The sequence below is a fragment of the Protopterus annectens genome, chromosome 1.part2 (genome assembly GCF_019279795.1).
Source record: "Protopterus annectens isolate FY-2018-M chromosome 1.part2, PAN1.0, whole genome shotgun sequence".
Lineage (NCBI taxonomy): Eukaryota > Metazoa > Chordata > Ceratodontiformes > Protopteridae > Protopterus > Protopterus annectens.
The window spans coordinates 930,496,371-930,516,955 of NC_056727.1; the positions used below are offsets into that span (position 1 = coordinate 930,496,371).

General features: G+C 39.5%; 1 protein-coding gene across 7 annotated transcripts in view; it reads left to right on the forward strand.

The window, feature by feature from the left end:
- Nucleotides 1-20,585, forward strand: part of ENAH (ENAH actin regulator) — a 1,657,477-nt gene that overhangs the window by 341,317 nt on the left and 1,295,575 nt on the right. The gene's annotated exons all lie outside the window — the stretch shown is intronic.

Here is a 20,585-nt window from a genome sequence, read left to right on the forward strand (position 1 = left end):
CTACCCCTTCTGATGGAGATTCCAGGGCGCTGGATAGATGAGGTAAAGGTTTACACTTCTGCAACCTTGGCAATCAGGGCTTTAAACTGTCAATTTCATATGCTAAAATATCAACAACATATCATGGGACTGCTTAAACAGAAAATTGTTAATTTCTGACTGTGTGGAAAACAAAGATTTGCAGGATTTATTGCATTTAGCTGAACAAGTTGGTAAACATACTTTGCAATGTGGTTTTGATTCTTTGGAGGCCTCTTGCAGGGCTTCTGTAACTGGGTCTGTGCTAAGAAGGCATGCTTGGCTCAGAGCAAAATCTCCCTGATCATGTTAAAGCAAAATTGTTGGATGCTCCTTTACAACAGGACCGTGTCTTTGGTAATAAGGCTGAAGAAGTTTTAAAAAAGATGGAAGATAAAGCTAAATATGCAAACTGTGAAAGATTTCTTACAAGTGCAACCTCCAAGGTTTAGTAGGCAGTGGCCTACTAAGAACTGGTCCTTTCCAGTTCCTTCGAGAGCCACTCAAGTCAAACCCAGACATTCTAAAGGCTCTAGGTTTCAGTCACAAGGGACTTTCAGAACAAAACAATGGGGTGCCTCCTCTTCCAAATCTGGAAACAACAAGACACCTCCCTATGGTAAGAAGTCTCAATGATTTCCCTTTACACTTACCCAGCACTTATCTTTTAGACGCCCCTTTGGGGGGAAAACTGGCAACTTATAACCCGGGACAAATGGGTTTTAAATGTAGTATCCCAGGGATACAGATTTCATTTCCACATGTTGTCAATTCCAAACGGATGGCTAGACCTGCCCCCAAGTCAGTGGGCAGAGGCCCAGAAACAAGTACTTTCCCTCATGAGCATGGGGACTATTCAACTAGTACCGGGGAAAAGGGACAAGGTTTCTATTCAAGACTTTTCCTAGTACCCAGAAAAGACAAATCATGGCGTCCAATCCTAGAATTATCTACTCTAAACACCTTTCTGGACATTCTAAAATTCAAGATGCTGATTCTTCACCAGTTATTTCCTATGCTAGGCAAAGATTCCTGGTTGGCAGCTCTAGATTTAAAAGAGGCTTACCTGCATATCCCAATCAGGGAATCTTGCAGAAGATACCTCCGCTTCAAAGCAGGCTACTTGCATAACCAGTTCTCTGCACTGCCCTTTGGCTTATTTACTGCACCCAAGGTCTTTACAAAGTGCCTTGCTCCAGTAATTGCATTTTGCAGGCAAAGAAATATTCAAATATATCCATACCTGGACGATTGTCTAATTCAGGCAGAAAACAAGGGCACTCTTCTAAACCATTTGGCGTTTGTAAAAAGGGTTTTAACTTGTCTAGGGTACACTGTAAATTAATTTAAATCACAACAGATACTCTCTCAAAAAATTACATTCCTGGGTGCAAGCTTGAATACAACTGCCCAGATGGCTTTCCTTGCGCCAGAGAATCAAATTCATTTGGTGACTTACTTCAAACAGTTGGCCACAAAAACCCTGCTTTCTGCAAGGCAAATACTGCAAGCCTTGGGGTTCATGGCCTCCTGCATTCTTCTAATTCGATATGCAAGGCTGCATATGAGGAAACTTCAGTGGTACTTAAAAAGTCTATGGAGTCAGCATTGTCACAGCCTGGAAACAATGATTCCTATCATACCTTGCCTGCAGCTAGAGTTCCTATGGTGGGCAGAGGCCTGCCACCAAAACAAGGGACTGCCATTCACACCACCCCCTGCCGCCCAAACCCTAACTACGGACGCATCAGACTATTCTTGGGGGGGGGGGGGCACATCTGGCAGGGAAGTGCATTCAGGGTAAATGGAGCCCAAAACAAATACACCTTCATATCAATCAAAAATAAATGCTAGCTGTACAGAATGCACTGACGGCCTTCAAGGACTACCTTCATCCAGGGCAATTAATGATAGACAGACAACACCACGGTTATGTGGTACATAAACAAGCAGGAGGGTACACACTCCTACCCCCTTTGCAGACTAGCCATGGCATTGTGGAACACGGCCTTGACCTCAAGTACAACTACAAGCTCAATTCCTGCTAGGAAAGCTGAATACTCTGGCAGACGATCTAAGCAGAAATCTCATGGACCCACACGAATGGAAACTGGAACCACGGATTTTCAACATGTTGACACGCAAATGGGGGAGCCCAGACATAGATCTTTTTGCCTTACCCCAGAACTGTCAGTCGGACAGATTTTGCACAAGAACTCATCACAAAAAAGTCTGGAAAATGGACACTGTATCCTTCAGCTGGAAAAACCTATCAGTCTATGCTTTTCCCCCTCTGCCTCTGCTCTCCAAAGTTCTAATAAAAGTCAAACAGGACAAACCAAAAATGATTTTGATTGCTCCAGACTGGCCTCGCCAACACTGGTACCCACTCCTGTGCAATGTGTCACACCTTCCACCGTGGCGCCTGCCTCAGACACCTTACTTACTGTCTCAGCAGAACAACCAAATTCTGCACACTCGCCTTCAAACTTTGGATATTGCAGCGTGGCTAATCACCTAAATTCACCCTTAGCAAACCTGTGATGGATGTCATTTAGGAGGCGAGAAGGCCTAGTACTAGAAAATCTTATGCTGACGAATGGAAAAGATTCTGTGCCTGGAATAAATCTCAAGGGATAAGCACAGCAGTGCCCAACATTCCTCAGATTTTACAATACTTAACTGAGATGCTTCACAAGGGCCTGTCCTTTTCTTCCATAAAAATCCATGCCTCAGCCATTTCAGCTCATTGCAACACAGAGCCTCCCCTCTACTCTCATACAACACCTGCCTGGGACCTCAATTTTGTATTGGAAAAGCTCACTCTCCCTACTTTTGAGCCAGCTGCTACTGCAGACTTAAAATTTCTCTCCTGGAGCAGTCACTTCAGCTAGAAGGATTTCCGAATTACAATCTCTTATGGCAGTGGAGCATTTCATCATTTTTCATGCGGACAGAGTTATCTCTCGGGACCAATCCATCATTCATGCCTAAGGTGGTATCCAGTGTGGCTCTTAATCACACCATACATTTGCCAACTTTCTTGCCCAATCCACAGAACAAGGGGGAGCAGATTCTGCATTCATTGGATGTACACAGACAACTGAGATTTTACTTAAACAGGATGAAATCTCAAAGAAAATCTGAAAAACTGCTGGTGGCATTTGCTGCAGGGGCAGAGGGAAAGGCCATTTCAAAGCAATGGGTAAGCAATTGCATTTGTTTCTGCACTATGCAACGTGGAAAAAATATCTCCCAGGGGATCAGATCCCATTCCACCAGGGCTGCATCTACTTCTACAGCCTTTCTCAGAGGTATTCCTACCAGGGACATTCTAGAAGCTGTTACCTGGAGCTCAGGTCATACGTTCACCAAACATTACCATTTACCACTTTTCCCTAAATCCCGAGTTGGCTTTGCCACTGGTATCCTGCAGGGCCTTATAGCTGGTCCTTATAGGTTCATAGGTTCATACTAGGCTATCTGCCCTAGGGCATTTATAAGCCTAGCCAGAATGTGTTTGGCTTTCGCCACCCATTTTAAATTTATTTTGCTATGCCCTTTTTCGAGGTTAGTATACTGTGCCTCTGTCTAACAGTGACACAGAAGTGATACCCGGGGTAAACCTACGATCTCCCATCCACTCATCAAGATTTCTCTTGAATAGAGTCAGTGAGGGACTCTGCCTAACCTGGACTGGGATTTTATTCCAGAGTGAAGGGAGCCTCTGGGTTATGAATCTGTCCCTCCAGCATGTCCTATTTATTTCAGTGCTGAAGTTCAAGTCTCTCGAGCGCGTAGCTTGATGGGATTTGGATTTTCTGAGGTGCAGCATGTCCATTAATTCCGGGTTGGACATGGCTTTATATGTCAGGCACAGATCGCCTCTGAACAGGCGGTATGCCACTGAGTAGAGCTGGAGTTTCTTTAACCGGGCAGCATATGGCATCTGTTTGAGCCCTTTGATCCTCTTGGTGAGGTACTTTTGGGGTCTTTCCAGTTGCTGCAGGTGTCTGGTAAGGTACATCCCAAAAGAGGCATTGTACTCAATTATGGGCCTGATGAGGGATGAGTAAAGAGGCACGATGACCTCCCCTATTCTAGATGTGAATCCCTTCATGATTAGGTGGGCTATATAAAATGTTTTTCTAACCACTTTGGCCACGTGGTTGTCAAATGAGAGATTGCTATCAACTTGGGTCCCCAGGTCCCTAATTACTTCTTCTGTACTTAATGGATTACCACCTATGTGGTAATTTGTGGGCAGTTTGTTTTTGCCAAAGGGGATGACTATACACTTTTTGGCATTTAGCTTATAATGCTGTATAATTCCCTCCACCCCAACCATAGCTTTGGGAATCTACCCAAATGTAATGACTGCAACAGTGAAACAAGAAGAGCATAGTACAGTTGTGTACACTTACCTAAATGTAGATGTTCAAGTGTATTCACTGTTGCAGTCCTGGTTACCCTCCCTCCAGCCCCCTATTTTTCTTTGTCTATACCTCTACTTTCTTTCACTATGCTTAAAACCCTTTTGGTGTATTTGCTTTTGGGATTGGAGGTATATTTTTTGTGTGTTTAATTTTATTTGCTCCCCATTTGGGGGGCACCTGACATCTGGGGCAAGAAAAACTGATGTAATGGCGTCGGCTGCATGTTTTATACCCCTGATGTTAGGGAAGAAGGGACAGCAACCGACGCAGGACCCAAGACAATCAGGCCGACTGAGGGCAACCTGCCAGCAGATTACCCAAATGTAATGACTGCAACAGTGAATATACTCATAACATTTACATTTATGGTAAGTGTACACAACTACTTTATTTGATTCCTGCTTTTTTTTTTTTTTTTTTTTTTTTTTTTTAGCAAGGAGCATCTTTATTAAACCATCACTTACTACACAGGCAGTCATACATTTATACAAATGAAAACAAACCACACCAACGCAATCCTAGTTGCAAGCATTTTGCATCACAAACCATACTGACACTATTAGTTGCAAACATTATACATCACTTATAATCTAGCCAATCTTTTTCAAACATTACATATCTCATTTAAGCTCTGCCTTCTTTTAAACCTCATTCCTCCCCTGTATGTATTGCTCCCACAATTCCATTTTTTTTCCTGTGTAGTTTGTTCCTACCCTTTCTAAAGATCTCCGTTCCAGTTATTTTCTCTGTTACTATATTCACTGCTTCTACTGTAGTTGGTTTGGTTTAGTTTTTGATTTCCATTTTTAAACCACTTCTTGAGTTAATTTAACATCCTTTTTGAATTCATATGTAAACTTGCTCACTCAGCCTGCGTAAGTGTTGACTCTGTACATGCTTTGGTGCCAAGAGTAGAAGACTTTTGTCTTTTCCTAGTTAGGGGTCGCCATAGTGAATCACTGGTCCGCTTATTGATTGGCAGTGGATTTTTACGGTGTTGAGTTGCCAGCCCATCGCCCAACCTTCACAGAACACACACATACACACCCCCCCTACCTGCATGTCTTTTTAAAGTTTACTCGACTACAGGGAGGACATGCAGACTCCACACACAAGGCGCTCCAGTCGAGAATTCATCTGGAGAACCTCTTGCTGTGAGGTGAGAATGCTAACCATTGCACCACTGCGGCAGACTGCTTTGGTACCAAAAATAATAGCTTGGAAAGGACGTATATTTAGTATTGTAACAGGGTTGTCTTATCCATTAGTAGTTTCCATGTTTAAATGAATTCCTTTCAGGCAAATGATGGAGAAAGAGGTGTCAGGTTGCACGTGGCACTTGCCTGAGGCCATTTGCTCATTGCTAGTTAAGAACGGAAGATGATGTAAGACTAGTTGGCAGACAATACTAACCAGCGTACAGGCGTATTCACTGTTTCGACTCCCTGGCCAACTCAGACATGGTGGTAGATGAACTGGACCAAGTTAAGTTATTGAGGAAGCCAGGTAATAGCTTAGTTATGTTGTGGAGGAGAAGATGCATCTGAAATACATCATGAAAGTCAGTAATTAAAATGTAGACTTTTTCATTCTGATACTACAGATGACTTTAGTAGGCTAGAATACCTAAGCAGATGTTCGAAATTTTGTGGCAGGAAACAAAGTATGAATTTGAGTTGGAGTGTGATCTGTAGACAGAAGCTATAGTTTGGGAAGCTGCAGTGAAACCTGAGTTATGAAAAGTGTAGATAACTGTCCGTTCCCAAGTATGAGCAGAACTTTACTAGTAACCTTTAGAAGGAAGTAGGTAATGCCTTAAGAGGCATGTAAAAATATCTGTACAGAGTACTTTATCAGAAACATTGGGTGAGCAAATAGCAGTAAGTAAGGAATTGATTCTTTTGAGCTGGGGTACAGGATTTAAATTGCCTAGACACAGTAAGGACTTACGGAGTTTGCTTTTCAGGCAGCTAAAACAATTACTAGAAAATGGAAATCAAAGTCTACACCAGCTGTGTTTGAAGTATTGAATATTGTAAAAGAGGTAAAGAGGGATCTTTAGAAAAGGGAAGGGGAGTATCTTATGTAGAAGTAAATGGAAATTGTGAAACAATACATGCATAATGATGTTCGGGAGGAGGGGGGAGGAGTGAGGTTTAATGGAAGGCAGGAATTGAACAAATTAATGTTGAACTACTGATGATAGCAAGGAAAATGTTATGTATATTCATTTTAACATTTTCCATGAAAATAGGTTTATTTTGTGTTAATGTACGTTTGCCTTTGTCTTAAGTAATAATTTAAGATGTGTTTAAAAAAAAAAAAAAAACGTGCAAAGGGTGTAAGTTGGTTATACCAAGTCTGATTTATTTATTAAATAACTTATTTCTGCTGCATTTCATACCAAGTTTTCTTCAGGGATCAACGTAAAAACTCCCGCTTCCATATAATTTCACAATCATTTGTACCCATCTGCTCATTATATCCAGCTCTGAAGATTCTTTTGTTTGGTGGAAGGGAGATTTTCCCCATTGTAGGGATCACTGTTCTGTATGAACTTCCAAAATATACTGGCCTCCAGACAGAAATCCTTTAAACAGCTGGCCTCCTTTTTAGGGTTTAACCATCATTAAGAGGTGTTATGTATCTAGAACACCATTTCAATTTCTGACTCTTGGTTAAATAAATGTTCTGTATAAGCTGCTAGTGGTTTTACAGAGAAGGCAACAACAGCAATTACATATTACCTGTATAGGTTCATAGGTTGGTACTAGGCTATCAGCCCTAGGGCCTATACAAGCCTAGCCATAACAATTCCCTGGCTATTTCTTCCCAAATTCACTGTGTGTAGGGGGTCTTCTATTTGTCCTTGATTTTACTTCATATTTTACATTGACCCTAGTATTTTTCTTTCTAATAAGCCACCAAATATCACAGTAAGTCACACTATCGGACATTGGAGTTTCATACTTATTTTTGTTGCGTCTTCCGGCTTTTCCCGGTTAGGGATTGGCAGTAGATTTTTATGTGCTGGCTTGCCGGGCCGAACGCACAACCTTCAACGAAGGAACGTCCATTCATGCAAGTCTCCAAATAGAAGACGCTCTAACGAAGAATCGAACGGGCAACGTCTAACTGTGAGGCGACAACGCTACCACAGCACCACCACCGCTACTCAGAAAATTCACGTTAATGAAACATCTGTTACTGCACAAACTAAGTGAATTACGGTAATATTTTTAAAAATGTCCCCGATTTGAGGCCTCTACCCTCCTTACTTTTGGCTACATCCCTATAGAAATAGATTGTCTGGATGCAGGGCACCTTTGCCCATGCCAGCAGTTGCAAACCTAAAACACAATTCCGTAAACTCTAAAACGCCTGTTTTTACAAGTAGAATTATCACTAGTTTAAGGACAACCCTACACTGCATACTGTCTACTACATACACACAACGCTTTCAAACTGTAAATTGACCTTAACTTAGCTTAATGACATACACATGACACAGTTCTGTGATAGCAAACAAAACACACTTCACAAACTAGCTAGTCTAGCACACCTCCACCTATATTGAAACATGTTCAGTAAATACTTCTATAATACATTTTACTAAACGACTTAAACGCATTAACCTCAACCAGCTGAAGAACACGTACAGTCAATGTTACTACCGGTTACAAAAAAAACCCTCCGGTTAAGCTCCATCTCACGATCCCTAGAAATTTAGAAGTTAATGGCTGACCTCTTGGCCCTGATTAATGTGTGATATCCCTGCCTGCTACATAAACTGCAGATCGTTCTAAAGCAACAACTTATTTTTCCTATGCCCTTGTAAAACTTGTCTTGTATCTGTCCTGTGTATTACTGAACTCGTTTCCTGCTTTTGGCCTTTATACAGGGAGGCTGTTCCCGGCCATCTGCCAACCTTTCTGTAGAGCAGTATTGCCTTGCATCTCATGTGCACTATCTACTTTGTATCTGTTTTGTTCTGTTTTCCTAATGGGTATACTCACATGGGCTGTTTGGATTTCTTTGGGTTAGTTAATTTTCTTTTAGGTCCCACCAAGCTCCATCTTCAAACATGTTAATGTTAAGATTTTCTAGTGTCTTGTCTTTCTTACTTGTTGTACAAAACATATAGAATTGAGGCTGGGACACTGTTTTATGTTTGAGAAATGACTGTCAATAATTTGTGTCCAGAGTGGGTCAAAGCTGAAGAAGTGAATCTTGGCATCTGTTTCAAAAAATTCTATGAATATTAATATCTGTTCCAAGAATGTACAACCCCTTGGTTATGATCAGAGGAAACTACCTGTAATTCTTTGGTACATGGAACTTTACTTGTTCCATGAACTTCGTCATTGGGGGGGGGGGGGAGGAGTGTAGGATTGCTAATTGTTGTACAGCTTTTAAAGCTGTCATGCAGTTTTACAATGCATGGAACTCAATTTGCTTCAGTGTACTATGACATACAAAAAGAGTTCAAAGTATTGTGCAACTTTGATAGCTGCAAAATACAATACCTCAAAGGCAAGAAGTAAAGCAAAGTGTGTTTTGATCCTGTAGAAGCTTTAAACACTGTAATACACTTCACTCTACCACACACAAAACAAAGAAGTGCGGCAGCCTGAAAAGTGTTGCAGCTTTTAAAGCTTTTTCAATTTTCCCCCTAATGTTCTGTGGTGGGTACTGTTTACTGTTGATGCTGTAGCGTGAGACAAAATCATAACCACACTAAAAGGTTCTTAACGCATTTAAATACCTTTTAATATCAAACAGGTGCTTAGTAGGTTCACGGTTTTCCTGATTTTGAGTAAAATCCGTGACGCTCTGTGTATTAGTGCACTGTTATGTTTTGCTTCTCTGAAGTGTCTTTGTCCTTTATCGTATTGCAATGATTAGGTTTCTAGTCTAGAACTCAAATGAGACTTGACAACTGTTTTTATCATGGGGTAATTACTTCATGTCTCTGTTAATGTGTATTCCATTATTTTAACAACTTTTCTCATTGCATGGTTGCCTAGAGAACATATATAATTTATTATTAGCAGGTCCTTCCTTATGCAGTATAACATCATTTAGATGTAAAAACAACACAAACGGCATAACTCAGAAGGCGACTCTCTTACTTTAATAACTTAAAGTGCTTTTCGTTTGCACCAAAGCAAAATTCTTCAGAAGTGAAGAAAATACAGTTCACGTGACATTTATAGACCAAAGTGGAAGTGATGTATTGGAGCATACATCTCATTCAATTAAAACCCACATTACTACTTAAAACGTACGTATATGTAAATACATTTGACTAGTAACACATTAGAACTCAAAACCTGTACATCAAAACAGTTGAACTTCAAGATGTACTGAACTTATTTAACTTTAGTACAGTTGGAATGCATTACTATTGGAGTTGTACTAAATGTTACTCTACATTTGATGCACCGAATTAATCAGTCTAGACAAGCTTCCAAAGAAAACAATAAAAACTAAATTAAAAAATCCTAAATTTAAACAATATATATTTGCATACTTATAAAAATTAAGACATAAAAACTAAATAGTTGAATATGTAGTTGATTTTCGATCTCAATTAATATTCATCTTTCTCATCTTCCCAGATTCTTACGTTTAAGTATACAACTAATAGAACATATATCATTGAGTCCTGGGAATTTATAGGCATTTAATCTAACTTGCCAAGCAAGTTCAAGTTCTTCCAAGTGGAGGGGAACTGGTCCACCCAGCAAGGGTTGAAATACTTGGTCGATAGCCATGCATGTAAATTTATGTTCTTGACATAAATTAATGTGCTTTGCTAAAGCGTTTTCTAATTTTGCTTTGAAAATTGCATATTGATGATCATATACTCTATCGTGGAGCCTACGCTCCATTTTTCCGATATAGTATGCTGGGCAGAGTTTACATCTGGTTAAATATACAACATTCTTGGACTGGCAGTTAAATTTGAAATTTACCCTGTACTGAACTTGATTTATTGTAAAGGAGTTGGTAACTTCCATATGTCGACAAACACTAAAGGACTCCCATTTGAACATACCTGTGATTCTTGGGGTACTTCTACATTGTAGCTCCAATAAGTTCTTAAGGTTTCTCCCTCTCCTAAAAGTTATATTAGGGGATTCTCCTATCTTCTCTAACAACAGGGGAGTGACCTTGAATAGATTCCAGCTCTTCTTTAAAATCTCAATCAACAGGTAACTGTCCAAACTAAAAGTTGTAATTAAATTCAGACGAGATTCACCCTTGTTAGATACTATACTTCCACCACTATGTTGGGTTTGTATATAAACCTGAGGTGGGGTAATATTGGTGGGAAAAATATTTATAACTTGGGCCTTGACAATTAAAATGGGGTTATAGACCCCATCAAGTCTCTTGTGACCAACTTCCTCTATAAGGTTATCCAGTAGATTCTCTGGGTAACCCTGACTCAGGAACATTGACTTAAGGAGCTGACATTCGTCCAAAAAATCATTCTGTTGTGAAATATGTGCAGCCCTTACCAGCTGACCCTTAACAATGGAACGTTTCTGGTGAAAGGGATGGCAGCTCGAAAAATGCATAAAGTCATTGGAATAAGTGTTTTTTCTGTGAATTCTAGCTTCAAAGCAACCTTGGATTCTATTTTTCACGAACCAAACATTTAAGTAAGCTATTGCTTCAGTATTAAATGCTGATATAAATTGAAGGAAATCAGTTGTATGGTTGGAAGTAATCAACCAATTCTATGCTGGCCTGGGAGTCACCTCTGAACAAGATAAAAATATCGTCTAAGAAGCGAGTGTAGTATACGATGGACCTAGTCAAGTTGTGTCTCTTGAAAATAAACTCAGTCTCCCAGTAAGCCATAACAAGGTTGGCAATGCTGGCCCCACACGGGGAACCCATAACCACCCCAATCTTTTGTAAGTAAAATTTGTTCCCAAACATGTAAATGTTGTTAGGACCAAACCAATTTCGCTGTTGGAAGCCCCTTTGCTCTTTAATATAAGGGTAAGCCATTCGATCCCCACCAAATGAGGGATGCAGATATAGAGGTCTTTGTCTATGGTTAAGAAGTTGTACTCATCCATTTACTCAATTTTATCTACCTCCTCTAGGAATGACCAAGAATCCCTACACACCTGTGTCTGTTCAAATATTTCTTTAATATATTATCAATAAATTTAGCAAGAGGGTACGTAGGAGAATCTCGTCCATCCACTAATGGACGCATAGGTGGGTCATTCAAGCACTTGTGTATTTTAGGAGTACCAAATAAGTAGGGAAACCTAGGAAAAGACATTGTTAGGTAGTTACATAGGTTTTGTTCAATTCTTCCCTCAATGAATAAGTAAGTCATTAATACAATTTTTGATGAGGTGATGAGCTTTGTTTGTCTCCGAGTGTGACGTAGCCTGATAAGCCGGAGAATTTAAAAGCAACTTCATGCGTCTCTCATAATCCAGGTTATCAAAAACCTCCAATCCACCCCCCTTATCTGGTTTACATACACGAATGTCTTGCGACCTAATAAAATCTAGGTAATCTTTTTTTCCTCCTGGGAAGTATTAAATTTACGTCCCTTCTTACAACCAGTGTTGGGAATTTGCCTCACATCCAGCTCACAAATCTGTTCAAACATTTGTAACACTTGGGTGTAAGGGAGGGTTAAAAGTGCTAGGTACAGAAAAAATACTAGTGGCCCATTTGTGTTATTGCCCATTAATAGGAATAAGTCCAGTTTTCTCACATAAAGCTCAATGTCAGTAATCGTCCTGTCTACTTTGTATCTGTTTTGTTCTGTTTTCCTAATGGGGTATACTCAAATGGGCTGTTCGGATTTCTTTGGGTTAGTTAATTTTCTTTTAGTTCCCACCAAGCTCCATCTTCAAACATGTTAATGTTATGTTTTTCTAGTGTCTTGTCTTCCTTATTTGTTGTACAAAACTTATAGAATTGAGGCTGGGACGCTGTTTTATGTTTGAGAAATGACTGTCAAGAATTCTTGTCAAGAGTGGGTCAAAGCTGAGGAAGTGAATCTTGGCATCTGTTTCAAAAAATTGTATGAATCTTAATATCTGTTCCAAGAATGTACAACCCCTTGGTTATGATCAGAGGAAGCTACTTGTAATTCTTTAGTACATGGAGCTTTACTTGTTCCGTGCACTTCATCATGGGGGAGGGTTTGAAGGAGTGTAGGAGTGCCAATTGTGTTGTACAGCTTTTAAAGCTGTCATGCAGATTTACAATACATGGAACTCAATTTGCTTAAGTGTACTATGAGATACAAAAAGAGTTCAAAGTGTTGTGCAACTTTGATAGCTGCAAAACACAATACCTCAAAGGCAATGGCAAGAAATGAAGCAAAGTGTGTTTTGATCCTGTAGAAGCTTTAAACACTGTAATACACTTCACTCTACCACACACAAAACAAAGACGTGTGGCAGTTTACTGTTGATGCTGTAGCATGAGACAAAATCATAACCACACTAAAAAGTTCTTAACGCATTTAAATATCTTTTAATATCAAACAGGTGCTTAGTAGGTTCACGATTTTCCTGATTTTGAGTAAAATCGTGACGCTCTGTGTATTAGTGCACTATGTTTTGCTTCTCTGAAGTGTCTTTGTCCTTTATCTTATTGCATTGATTAGGTTTCTAGTCTAGTACTCCAATGAGACTTGACAACTGTTTTTATCATGGGGTAATTACTTCAAGTCTCTGTTAATGTGTATTCCATTATTTTAACAACCTTTCTCATCACATGGTTACCTAGAGGACATATATAATTTATTATTAGCAGGTCCTTCCTTATGCAGTATAATATCATTTACATGTAGATCATCACTACCAACTAGCCAAAGTACCTGCGTATTACTTCTGAGGTCAAACTCTCTAGGTGCTCTGGAGGTGACGTGGAAGACTTCAGGTACCCGCAGGGAGGTAGTATGAGGGCAATGCATTAAGTACAGGTACATCCAGTTATGCTCCTGCACACGAGTGGTATTAGTTTGAGAGAGACTTGATGGCAACTTGACTAAGAAACAACTTTACTTTTTCACTAGCAAGAGTAGTAGGTCCCTGGATTGGAAATCCTTCAATAAGGATAATTGCATTAGTTCTTACAGAAGCATGGGAAGCCCACTGTGGTAAGCTCAAGACAAAAACTGGTTTATACACATCAGTAGATATTTAATGGTCCATGATATATCATCCAACAACAGTTTTTGTATTTCAACAGTTGTAGCTCAGTGCTGAATGATTGCTATGTTCTTAAGTAGTGTTTAACTATTAAATTGTGAAATATTTTTCTGCAGGCTTCCAACCGTAAATTGGTTTTATACAAGAATTTGATCTTTTACGTATTCCCTGTCTGGAATCTGTAGAGAGTATAGGCAAAGAGTAAGGCATAGTGGAGTGCTGAGTGGAAGACTAGCTTTAGTAAGAGTTTTTATCTGAGTCTAGCAGAAGTTGCTGTTAATCAGAAGAGAATGTAAAATATTGCATAACTGTCAGAGGAGGTTAAAGATGGGGGGGGGGGGGGATGGAAAGGCAATTTAAAAAGGAACAATAACAATCTATAAGGCTCCAAAGTAAGCAACAAAGCCTAAACAGATTAAGATTTTTGCATGAAAGTGTTCATAGGTTCATAGATTAGTACTAAGCTAACTGCCCTTGTGAGCCATTTTAAGCCTAGCCAATTATCCCATGTGAGACTCAAACCTTGCACCTTCTGTTTGTAAGGCAAACACCTTAATCATTAGGCCACCCTCACAACTCCCAACCTTTGCATAGGTATTTTTATACCCTAAGTAGATTTCACAGGACTTTTTCTCAGGTCTGATAGCAGATGTTAGAAGCACAAGGGAGAGATAATTAGGAACACGTTTTTGTGAATGAAATGAGTTAGCAGATTTAAAAATCCCCTTCAGAGTACTTTGCCAGAAATGTTGAAGGAACAAATGGCTGTAATTAAAGAAACTGTAGTATCAAAGTTGCCTAGACACAGGAAGGTTTTACTACAGTTAATACTATGCCAAAAAGCATTAACTAGCAAGTGGAAATCAAAATCTACTGTTTGCAGTTGGCGCAGAGAAAGCTGTGAGTTGCTGTTCCTGTGGTAGTGGATTGATTCCTTCAGCCCTCATTTGCATACTGTGTATCCCTAAGTCGTTTAATCAGACATTGTTCCCAGGTCACCCCTGAAAAAGGACTGTCTGGTGGGCCTATGTGGTTAACAGATGGATGTTGTTGTTTATTAACTTTACCAAACATAATGGAAGTTTTGAACATTGTAAATAAGATGAAAGAACTAGAGGTTGTGTGTTTAGAAAAGGGAAATAGCACATTTTATAGAAATGTGGAGTTTGTAGAAGGACTACAAGATGTGAGGCTGAAGGGAAGACAGCAATTGAACAAGTTACGTAATGTACTGAATGAAGATCGTTGTCATGCAGTATTTACTTTAACAATGTCAACTGTTTTGGTTTGTTTTTATTAATGTATACAAACTCATTACAGTGTAAAACATTATTCCTTTTTTAAACATCATTAATCAATCTAATGTTATAACTGTAATACCCTTGTATTATGTTTTTGTTTGATAAAGAAGAGTGCAGTGTTTGGGATGAATTGTATACAGTTACTAATAGACTCAGCCTTGAGTATTTTTGGACTGTTTCATCTTTGTATTGGAACTGTTATGATTTGTCACGCACATAGCTGAAACAATATGTCAGACTGGAATTTTATCTCTTTAGGAAAAAGTTTGACCACAGCACACTTAAAATAAAATCTTACTAGGAGTCCAGCACTGCTCATTTTAACTGTGTGATCATATGCCCTGAGAACAGCTGACTGCCCAGATATTTAACAGTGCTGCTAACCTTTCGGCAAGTTGCTAGGGGGCTTTTGTAGACGTCTTATTTCAGTTGTTCTCTGAAGGTCACTTTCACAGCATATTTGCATAAAAGGTCAACACTGTTGCAGTTAATAGTGCATTTTCCCTACTGTTATGGCTGTTTACTGTAGATTTGAAGAAATTATTTTTTCTGCAAGATGCCCTGGTAGAGTAATAACATTGTTTCTAGATAGCCTAAGGGTTGGTGCTTTTAGTGGTTAAAATGTGTTTTCAGTTAAAGCTTAAGATGTAACTATAAAGCAACATGAGGGTGTGTAGTAGTTGTATCACGTAAATAGGAAGTTACCTCCTTTGGAGCGCATGCACACGCGTGCACACACACACACACACACACACACACGCACAATTGTATTGTACTTCCAGATGTACACGACAGTTGTTTAGTACTGTTTTAAGTTAAAGTACCCATACTGTATACATTTTTGCTTTTTAAGTGATTTCCAGTTTTTCTGATTCTGCTGATGGTACAGGTCATACTGTGGTTTCTTGAATTAGTTGACTTAGATGCTTCATTTTGGTATATTAGTAATCCTTTTAGCATAAATAGTAATTAATGTATATTTTGTGTCTGCTGCACCTCTCAGAAAGTGATACAGCAGTTTTCATGATCAACTGAAGCATGAACCATAGCCCCCCACCAAACACATACATAAGCAGTACTGACAAGTAGTACCTTTTGAAGGATGGTGTGTTTCAGGCCAGTAGTAAATTGATAATGCTGTTAGCTCAAGCAAATCACTGAAAATGTTTGGACAGACATGCAATGTTGAAGAGTGCTTGACTTGTAAAATGAATCATCTGGTGTATTAGAATGTTGTAACATGGAAAACATTATGCCAAAAGCACTTAGTGAAACTCAATAAATCTTTTTGTACCCCTCATATCTGCTTAAATGTAAATATACCCACTCCAGGGTTGCACAACAAGGAAGAAAAAATAATTCTCCACCATCGCCAGAAGTGCTTTTGAAAAAAAAAATTGGTTGAATAGCTTTCAACCAAACTGCCATCAATGCACTAATATGCTGCCAATTTAAATGCAAATAAAACCACCCTTGGAAGCGTGGAAGTGGTGTTTATATTGCTGTAGTAGTTCATAAGAAAAATCGTGCCTTCACGCTATGCTGCTGAACTTCATTTTGCATGTTTCTTGTTTAAAGAGCTTTAGTACACACAGTAAAAGTAAATGAGTATGAAAACCAAGTCCCATAATTTCATTGTTAATGGAAGGATGGCGATAAACGACAGACTCCAGCAACACCGTGTACTGTTAGTGGTTGTAAAGTCATCGTAGTCTGTTTGCTTGATTCATTGAAGATCAGTGGAATTGCAAGAAATGAAATTTGCATGCTTGCTTAGTATGCATGTTTGCACCAACAGTGAGAGGCAGGAAGCATGTCTGCTAAGGAAATTCAGTCTTCACTGACCATTAGGACCCCAGCCATTCCACTTTGCTTGATGGATAAAATTTTCCAAGCCTGTTCTTACGTCATCTGTTGCCCATAATCCCCTGTGCTTTTCTCCTCCATCCAGTTTCTTCTTTCTGCTAAGCATGTATGATTGTCTTTTGAATTGCTCCAAGGTATTTTTTTTTTTTAAATGATTGTTCTCTTCTGGTTTATTAATAAAGTTGGTGACTTATTCCTTTTTGCCTGGTTCCTTATTTGTTATAGATGGAAACTTTGCTTTAGTGTTTGTTCCTTTTTCTATAGTTAGGGCTTTGCCAGCATAAGTAGACTTGAGACTGTTTTTCTTTTTTGATTTTAAGGGGTTGATCTTGCAGATGCCGCTATGGTACAGCGGTAGCGTTCATACTTCGCAGCAAGAGGTTCTCCCGTTCGATTCTTGGTGTGGCTTGGGAGTGCCTTCTGTGTGGAGTCTGCATGTCCTCCCCATGGTTGGGTAGCGTTCCTGCTTTAGTTGTTATTACTATAATTGTAGCTTAGTTTCAGCTCAACGCTGCTCATAGTGACTGTGATCAGTAAAAAAAAAAAAAAAAAAATCTGACCCATACCATTATACTCAGCTGCTTTATTGACAAAACGTGACTCATGACATACTGTGCAGTTCAAATGCATGGTGCACAGTTTCCTTCTGGTGGCTGATCCATTAAGTCTTAATTCCATCTCAATTTTTTGCTATCTTGTTATCCAACAGGCTCAACCCAGTACCAGACGTTGGTGTAGGTCAGGTTTATCTGCCTCTGGAAAGGGTATAGAATATCCTACAGTCTGTCAGTTTTCTGACCTGTTGGCGTCAAGTAACAGCAGACCTTCACCTTTGAGTGTTAGGTTTTGTGGTGTAGTCTTTCGTGTTGGACTGCACATGAGGGCTTTGCAATGGATACTTCATGTTCATTCCTGACAGCATTCCAATGAGTACTGGCACATTGTGCAGTGGTTGTTTCATTTGAACAGCTTTCTTTGAGGCAACCCCTTGACAATTCCTACAATCTCAACTGCAGTCACTACAGAGGCTTTAACCTCAGGTTAGGCAGCACTGCAGTAGCTATGTGGTCCAAGGGATATATTTGCCACAGAAGTTAAACACACAAATCAGTGCTCTAAAGATCTGAAGATGAAATCAATCTTGACAACTTTCTAGGCCTTATAGGACATTCTATGTCTAGGAGTGCTGGTGATTGATGCTGCATGGGTGTAGTCTGGTGTGTTAGCAAGTAGCAGAGTACACACCCTTTGTTAGGAGAATGAGAATATGAGAAAGAGCAGTCTGAACTCACTTTGATTGCCACACACATCCCTTGGAGAGCAGTCTCCCTTGCTGACACATTCGGCCATTGTCCTTCGTTACCTTGTGAGTAATCAGCATGTCTTAACACTGCCAAGTCATTGTTCCGGACGTGTGGCTTTACAGTTTGCCTCCTGACCCCCCTCCTTCCTCGCATTGTATTTTATTTAAAAAAAAAATTGTAGCAAACTGCTTGCTGCAGTTTATGTAGTAAACGGTTGCTGCATTTTAGACCACACACGGAGCTCTGCAGCGCTCAGGTTTGACCGCAAATGTAATGCCATTTTTTAAAGCCGGTATTGCTCTAAAGCCCGATTGGGATTATGGATGGCTGATCTTGTCCACCCAACACTTTGTACCCTGAGCCATTGCCCTTGTCGCTCCACCCTAGCTATGCTTCTGGCTGGACCCAACTCAGTTTGGCTTTGTCATGAGAGGGTCATGGCTGCTAAACCTGGTGGACTTCTTGAAAATTACCAAGACACTGGATGAGGGGAAAATGGTGCATACCTCCTACCTGTACCTGGCTAAGGCATTCAGTACAATATACCACTCTGGTATAGTTGATAAACTCACCGAACTGGGAATAAACCTTTGCGCATAACTCTCCGGATTGCCAGCTGGCTTACAGACAGGACCCAGGAAGTCAATATAAGTGATGCCACCTCTACTGAGTGGCTGGTCACCAACTGTGTACCTCAGGGCTCCATGTTGGGACCACTTATATTTAGTATCTTCTCAGAAGTAAAGGTGGACTTCAAGGACCTTTGGTTGACCAAGGTCACTGATGACTGCAGATTGGGGGCTGTCATAGATTTACCCCATGACAAACTTTTTTCAAAAGGATCTAATATAGATAAATGGTGCCAAAGGCGCAGACTAAAACTTGGTGAAAAAAATGCATTATAGTGCATTTTTTGAAAACTGCCACCCAGGCTAATTACTCCAATAAAGACACCCCTAAGAGTTGACCCAGGAGTCCAGAATAAATAACTCCTAATCAGGAAGAAAATGGAGTCCATTCTTTTGAGAAAAAACAGACTCAAAAAAGGCGTATTTGTTCAGGTACTGTAAACCATAGTAAATCTATGGAAATGAAAGACTGGCTCGAAGTACATTATTCTTTTAACCTCAATGGTAATAGACCGCAAGGTGGTAACGACAACGACTCTTATAGTAAAAAATTGGATAATTTGTTTAAACTAATGCATAAATATAAATCTACAACAATTGAAAATGCATATTTAAATGAATGTTTAAAACGTGATATTGTCCTGTAAGGGCTGAGGACTTGGAAATATCCTAACAATGTGCAAATTGGATCTGTTTTTCATAAAGAATTAATAGGGGTGTTTAATAAGTGTGGGTTGGACATTGTTAGGTTGATTATAAAAGAAAATAACAGGAACCTTGAAAGCCTTCAAACACAGATAGAAGCTCTCGATTTATTTATTAGAGAAGATTTAATTTTTGAAATGAAGGAAGAAAGACAAGAATATTTTAAAATGAAAGATGAAATAGATGATAAATGTAAACTTTTAGTTGATAGGAAAATTGATAAATTAAGGAGGGATATTCAGGACTATGAAATTCACTTGATGCTTGTGTGGATTTACTGTGGATTTACTTTTGAGTCAACAATAAACTTTGAAGGTTGTCTAGCCTTCATTTTCCGCTTCCAGTTTGCTTTGCTTTTGTTACGTGGTGTTTGGTGGAACAGATATCGCTTTTCCTTGGTTTTTGTTTTTACAAATGTGTTGACTTAATGGGGTTGGAGGGGGCACAAGCTGTCAAGAGCCTTCCTTATCACAGCATGGAATGATGTGGGCATCGTGTTTCTGTAGGACTAACCTCTGGCAGAGGCCTAGGGTACCTGGGCTAGCATAACTAAAAGCTACAGTTTCTGCCAACTGTACTGAATGGGTTAAGTGCAGTGATATGTGAATAATATAGTCTCTCAACGTTGTTACAAGTACAAGTGTTGAGAGGCATCTAATCTGTAGTTTTACCAGCCATAACTGACCCCCCTTTCCAACACTAGCTAGTGTCAAATGAAGGAACCTGTGGAAGGAGGGGAGGTGAGAGGCCAGAGGGTGAACTAAGAAGTAGTAGTAATTAGAAAAGGATAAAATGAAAAATAGTGTATTACTAAAAGTTGGATTCTGTGCATGTTGTTCCAGTAAAACTGCTATGTAAAAAACAAATTATCCTTGTAGTGTTTCTCATAAGAATTATGTTTTTCATGCATAACACATTGAGGATTACCCCTAATTTCAGTATCTTAAATCTTCTGTACTTTAGAAATAAGGTGATTTTTTATGCATTGCTCAGTCATAAAAAACATAAATTCTTAATCCGCATACACTATAAACTGTTTTTTGAATCTTCAGTGATTATTTGCTGTGTCATTTTCTTTTGTGACATTTTGCTTTGTCACAAGAGTCGCACCTCTGATAAA